General features: G+C 48.4%; 1 long non-coding RNA gene across 1 annotated transcript in view; it reads right to left on the bottom strand.

Moving 5' to 3' along the window:
- Window positions 1-356: 356 nt before the first annotated feature.
- The window catches only part of LOC109290030, a 35,428-nt gene continuing 29,137 nt past the window's right edge, over window positions 357-6,647 (bottom strand). Inside the window, exon 2 of the long non-coding RNA XR_002095495.1 lies at window positions 357-814. This is a non-coding gene — a long non-coding RNA (uncharacterized LOC109290030). The remainder of the gene's footprint in view (window positions 815-6,647) is intronic.

The following is a 6,647-nucleotide window of genomic DNA, read 5'->3' as shown; positions in this document are numbered from 1 at the left end:
GATTACTAAAAGTGGGTAGTAGTACCAGCCTCACTGGGTTATTATGGGACTTAAATAAACTGTGCTATAATGGCCTTTCATAGCCTTAATAAAAAGTGCTGCATGACTTGGAAATGCTCTTATTGTACCCAACTTTTGCACTGGTTTTCTCTAAATCACTGATGCAAGAATGACCCTGAATTTTCTAGATTTTGACAATTTCAGTTAGGATTCCCTTTCCTTCATGTTATCTTAGCACACTTGTTTATGAGTCTTAATACAATGGGTATTTTATTTTATTCTGGTAAGTCGCTCTAATTAGATTAAGCTGTTTGTATAACTGACGGGTCAGATTTCTCAACTAAATTTGACATTTACAGTCTTATTCTGTCATCTTTATTGGATTAAATCTGGATCAAGAGGAATCATTTACTGGGGCAACATTATGACAGGCACACAACAAAACTCCTGTGTGCTGTTCTTTGCTTGTGTCATGTGGGAGGCTGAGGCTTCTGTCATGTGTGGCACTGAGAGATTTTACAGAGTGATTCGCAAACTTCCTGGCCATTGGTCAACTATAGCTTCTCTTGACTGAAAGTTGTAACCAGCAAAATGTATTTTTTTGAGTTGCTTATTCTGAACACCTTACAAATGCTTGTGAACTTTGCCTTATGGTTCTTGCTACGATCTTCCACTTGGTTGGCAGGCTGAGTATGTTCAGATACTGAACTTTCCTCAGAGACTTCTGGTGGTCTCTCCAGTTAGAGGTGATGTATGTTTATTAATGCTAACTCAAAGCATGCAAGAATCATGAGTCCTTTTGCAATCATGAGATCTAGAAAAAACAGAAGATGTGATTTTCAGTTAACTGGAAGATTCCTGAACTGGGGACTTCAAAAAACAAAACAACATAACAACCCCCCCCCCCACCAAATACCTAAAACAGAGGAGCTGTAAAAATGTATTGCACAAAATGTATTGCCCATGATGTCTCCTTGCAGCTGTATGTCACAAAGGAAACTTAGCTACCCAACTGTCAGTGGAGTCCTTCCCCTACATCCCTTTGAGCCTTTGAAAATCTCTTCATAAAGGGGTCATATTGCTTACTGCAGCTCATTGCAGTCCTATTTCAGGTGTTTTGCTTTGCCCTGCCAGCTCAGACAGAACTAGAGTGACCACCTTTTCAAAATGCAGAGGTGAGACACATGACCCCTCCTCTCCAGGTGGCATAGCCAGAGCGGAGCTGAGCGGAGTCTGTGGGGGGCGGGAGAGGATGCAGGCTGCCCACTGAGGGTCTCAAGACTGCCCATGCTGCTGCCCTCCCCCCAGCGGCCTCCACAGGCCAGGGGGCAGGACCTGGTGTTGGAGGGTGGAGGGGGTTGGTGCTGCATTCACTGCTGGGAGCCCTGCACCAGCAGTGCCACAAAAGTGAGGCACCCCTGTCCACCCAGCAGCAGTGGGAGCAGTGGCGGCAGCATGGAGTTGTGCCCCCCCACTACTGCCAGGTGGGGAGGGGGTACCTCACCATGGTAACGTGGGTGGCATGGGGCTCCCAGCGGTGGCAGCACCACCAAGCTTCCCTGCCCTGCTCCGCCCCCCCCCCCCAGATTTGTACATAGGCATTCCTGCCCCAACCCTGGCACCGCCCTACCTGGGCAGCACTCCTAGCCACCAATCTAGCCCCAACCCCAGCCCCCAATCCTGCCCCACTTCCTCCCTCACTGAGGGGGTCTCAGTCTGCTCTCCCACCCTCCTCTCCCTGCCCCCATATGCCCCATTCCCCTCACAGACTTACCTGTAGGCAGCCGAGGGACCTGCTTTCTGCTGCCTGGCTGTATTTCTGGCCACATGCATGTGCACACACACACACATGCACATGGCACTTTGTAACGGGGGGACTTCCTGCTCACCTGTTTCTGGGCTAATGATCCACCTCCTTCTCCTGCCATGCCTTGATGATACATAATTATGGTGTTAATTAGGGGTGAGGCTGCCCATGTTTGCACCCCAATGCCAAGGGGTGTTGTCTGTGGCTCTGAACCTTCCTTACACCGCAGCCAGTGCCTCGCAGATGGCATCTAAGCTGTTAACATCTCTAGCCCCACACTGGGCCCCATAACCCTCCAGTCTGGACCCCAGCTAGATCCCTCCTAATCAGGTGGCCACTTCACCCTCATTCTGGGCTGCCTAGTTCCCTGCCCTCTTCCCCCTCTCGGGTGTGAACCCCCCGGGACCTTTGGGCACACAGGCCCTGGCCTCACCTCCAAGGCCAGTCGGAACCGCTGGCCCTCGACTCTGGCGTCACTTGCAGTGGGCCTCTGGCCCTTTTGACCCTTCTGGTCCTGGCCTCAGCATTGAGCAGTCAAGGGTATCTCAAGTCAGGCTTCTGAGCAACTATCCCACGCTCTCTGCCATGGATCCGCCTTTTCAGGCCCTACTGTGGGGTTATTCACCCAGTTGTCGGGGCTGGGGTTATTAAGGGACCCCGACCCATCTTTCAGCAGGGTGGTAACTGGCCTGGCATTTCCTGGGGGCTCCCACAAGACCAGAAGCCCCACCAGGCCACCCATCCCAGGCAGGGTGCAGTTTTAGGTCATGCCCAGGACCAGAAGCCTCCAAAGCATCCCCATAAGCACCTGCCCTTACCTCCAAGCTGTTCCGGAGCCAGAGCTCTGACCGTTGATGTCCCTCTCACAGCAGCCAAAAGCAAACTGCTGCTTCACTCTATATGTATCCTGGGTCTCAAAAAGGCCGCCGTACTCAAGCACCTGGCTGCTGCCTGCTCCAGCCGTTGAAGTGGCAGGCACCAACAGTGCCCTGCCTCATATCCCCTGCGTCCCACTCCCCACAGCCTGAAGCAGCCCCTTTCAGGCTGGAACTCTGCCAGCCTGCAAGGGGAAACCTACCATTTCCTGTGTTTTTCCCCTTCAGAGGAGAAAATCCACATTTTTTTCCACAGCAAACCTGGATTTGTGAACATCATACTGGGATTATAGCTGACTGTGCGAAGGGGAATCTGGAACAAATGCTGAATTATGAAATGTGGGGACATGGAATACAAAAGGTGCTGCAGCACTCTGGATTCTGCTTAGCAAGCTCCAGCAGACTCGATCTGAACATAAGACAACGCACCCCCATACATACGCTCCCTGCCACACACTGCTGCAGGATTGGTTTCTCAAACTGTATTCAACAGTATCCTACTTACTGATGTAACAATGGATGCCATGCATGTGCTATTTGTGTTGCTCTGTGTACACAAGCATGAGGTAGGGTTTATCCGTGTCCATATTTATCATTTATAATTGCCCTCAGCACTTTGTCAGCTTGCCCCATAGCAGTGAAAACTCTCCATGTCCCTTTGAAGACTTATAATGCAGAGAAAACACATAAGTGGGCCATTGAATTTCTTTGAATTCTTTATTAATAGAACAAAAAAAGGCAGGAGCCTTTCCTACTTCATACCACGTTTAGATTAGGCAGCGTATATTCAGCCTCTCAAGCCTGTCCTCAAGAAAGAGAATGTGGCAGTTCTGTCACTAATCTGGTTTACCCAGGTTTTATGGTTTTGGATATACTCAGAGATGCTGCAATGACTCAGACTAAATTGCTGCTTTGTCTGAGAGACGCAATTTCTCTGGGTAATGAGTTGATCATAGCTCTGATTAGCTTTTGCTGCAGTAATAATAACCAATGGGTGCTGGCAGCAATGGATGGTTGGAGGCTTTGTTAAACAGAAAACATGGCGAGGACCTTGCATGGCAAAGGGATATTAAGTCAAATGAATTAATGGCCAAGGGGATCAAACAAAGTTGTCTTTTTCTTCCTTTAGTTACCTACTTCCACTGCTCCGTAGCAGGCTTCCCCCAGCTACTCTGAGAGAAAGTGAAGGTGCCTGCAGACGCATTTGCCCTCCCCTTATTCTGGCAGTGCAAGGTAGGGCTCTGGGGGCCATGAAGTAACATTTGCCTAAACGTGAGCTAGTGAAAGGTTCTCCACACTGTTTAAACCCTACATATGGGTTATGGTGAGGCATCTGCTTGCACAAAAGACCGCCTCAAAGGTGGTCCAAGGTGCAGGCACCCTTTTTCTGTGCTGAAACAGAACTAGTCACCCTTTGTATAATTAGCTGTGTATGGCTGTGACTGGCTATTTCAGCCCTCAGGGAATGGCAGGTGTGGCAGAGGCCGTGCAACATCCCCCCCCCCCGCTGGCACTGGGCCGGGGACTGGTGACGTGTATGTTGCTTCTGTGCTTCAACTAAGAAAAGCCCAAATGAATTTCACCCCAGTCCCATGTTCATTTTCCATGTGATGATTCACAAAGGTACGTGACAGAGCTCTTGTCTCCAGCAAACGTGATATGAGAATCCAGCTGGATACCAGTGACATGTTGTGCTGCTATTAATTCAAACTGAAATTCCAGTTTGATCAGGCCATCTTCAAAGCCCTTCTGTGGTCATTCCCGTGCAGTTAAGTATTGCTAGCACAGGTGTTGGTGGAAAGCGAATGCTAGGCTCACATACTCGAGGACCCCCAGAAAAGTCAGCTTTAAATGGGCTTTCCACAAGCATGTGCACTAGAAAAAAAAAAGTCACCAAGAATTTTTTCTCATCCAGTCATCAGAGCAGAAGTGGTACCACATGATTGATGAGACCAATCACAACTGGAATGAGGATCAAATAGCAAGACAGATTAAAAAAAAAAAAAAAAAACAGCAACAACTGTCAAATGATTTTGAACACCAAATATATAGATGACAAAAATGCCATCTGCTCATCTTTTGTCGACAAAGAGCAAGACTGTTGTTTGCCTATGTGTCCATGCCAGCCACCCACATCACAGGTCCCCACCTCTGTAGGGCTGTGTGTAAACTGGTACATTCTCTTACCGTCCTAGGAAGGAACCAGTGCACGAATGCCCATTTCCACCTATTGCCCAGGGCACAGTTTATTAGGGCACAAAACCTCACAGGTACCACAGAAACAAAACAACTCCCCCCATCTTAGTTGCAGATTTTCTCCTAGCTTCTCTTGGCACACTGGAAAGAGGATGAGTCCTTCCCCTAAAGCTGTTGCTGGGTCACGTATCAAAGGTACCTTTTCTTAGCTGCTTTGCTGTATTGAGGCCTCTATTCCTTTCTTGTGTAGATAGCCAGGGAATGAGTGGGCTGATGGGAAATGGGCAAAGCCTTGACTTCATGCCTAACGCAGGTGCAGAGGGAGAAGTAATCTGCTAACCTGACCCTATCTCTGGGGTCACATTTTGATTCTCAGCTAGGGTGGCCATCATAGAGGACATTCCTGTTTTCTGCTACTCTGTCCTCTACTGATATGAAACCCGATGCCTTTACGTCCTCCATTTTTCTCTACAAGAGAAAAATAGAGGACGTAAAGGCATCGGGTTTCATATCAGTAGAGGACAGAGGATAACCAGACTGTCCTCTGTGATGGCCACCCTACTCTCAGCTCTAGAGGCAGCACCAGTGCCTATTTCTGAGGGCATTGCATTCTTACCATCAGCTGCTGAAGAAGTATATTTACCTCATAAATATTTTGTCACAAATTATTTGCTCAGCTGTGCAAAGAAACCTTGTTCCTCTAGTAACTCCTCACCCCACCTAACATCTATGACAAGAACCCAATGTCACCCTCCTGTGTTCCCCCAAAAGCTCTGGTGACAGTGCCAACCACCCCTTTTTCTAAGCCATAAGCAAACATTTGGTCAAGGAAGCCAGTGCCTTCTTGCTTTGCTTACAGTGAATGCCCACGGCAGTAGCCAACTGCCAGCTTTCTAACTCTATGTCAATATAATACTTTCCATGTCAACCTCACCAGCTTCTGGCAGGTCATCACTTAGCATGAGTCACACAGTATGCACTGCCAGTTGGTGCTATCATTAATGTTTTAAACCATGTTTAGTCTCTTCGTTTTCTGAGGCTTGTACATCACAGTGTTGAAACAAATAGAGGGATCAATTTCCTGCCTCATTTTCTTGTCCTGTGTTGATTCCCAGCATCTCTTTCTATCTCAGTACCATTGAACACAAATGACTTGCTTCCACATTTCTTGCCCTTTTTGGTCCACCTCCAGTCTGTCTGTCATCCTTTACATGCTGTTAAGCTATCAAATCCCACCTCTCCTTTGCCTTAGATGCCAGCTTTTATCATCTTCTTCTGCACAAGAACTTTCAGACTTTTTCAAGGTTGCTCCCTGCAGGCATCTCCACTTCATCGTCCTCCTTCAAATCATTTAAAACTCACCTCTGCTTCCATGCTTTGCATCAACAATGGTTAGGCAGCTGGTGTGCTGTCAGGATAACCAGAATTGCTTCATCATGTTTCCTCCTATTGTGTCAGGTGAATTGTTTCAGTTGATGCTTCGGGGTGGGGACGGGGTGGGTGGATGAGAACAAGATGGGTTTCAACACTGACAAGTGCAAGGTGATGCACCTGGGGAGGAAGAACCAGCAGCACACCTACAGGCTGGGGAACTCCCTTCTCGGCAGTGCAGAGGCAGAGAAGGATCTTGGAGTCATCATTGATTCCAAAATGAACATGAGCCGGCAGTGTGGGGATGCAGTTAGGAAGGCCAACCGCACCTTGTCATGTGTCCATAGATGCATCTTATGTAGGTCCAGGGAGGTGATACCCCCCCCCCCCCCCCCTTT

Source organism: Gavialis gangeticus, unplaced genomic scaffold, assembly GCF_001723915.1.
Source record: "Gavialis gangeticus isolate Ggan-Ray unplaced genomic scaffold, GavGan_comp1, whole genome shotgun sequence".
NCBI classification, from domain to species: Eukaryota; Metazoa; Chordata; order Crocodylia; family Gavialidae; genus Gavialis; species Gavialis gangeticus.
The sequence above is the reverse complement of the archived record's forward strand: the minus strand, read 5'-3'. Positions and strand labels throughout refer to the sequence as shown.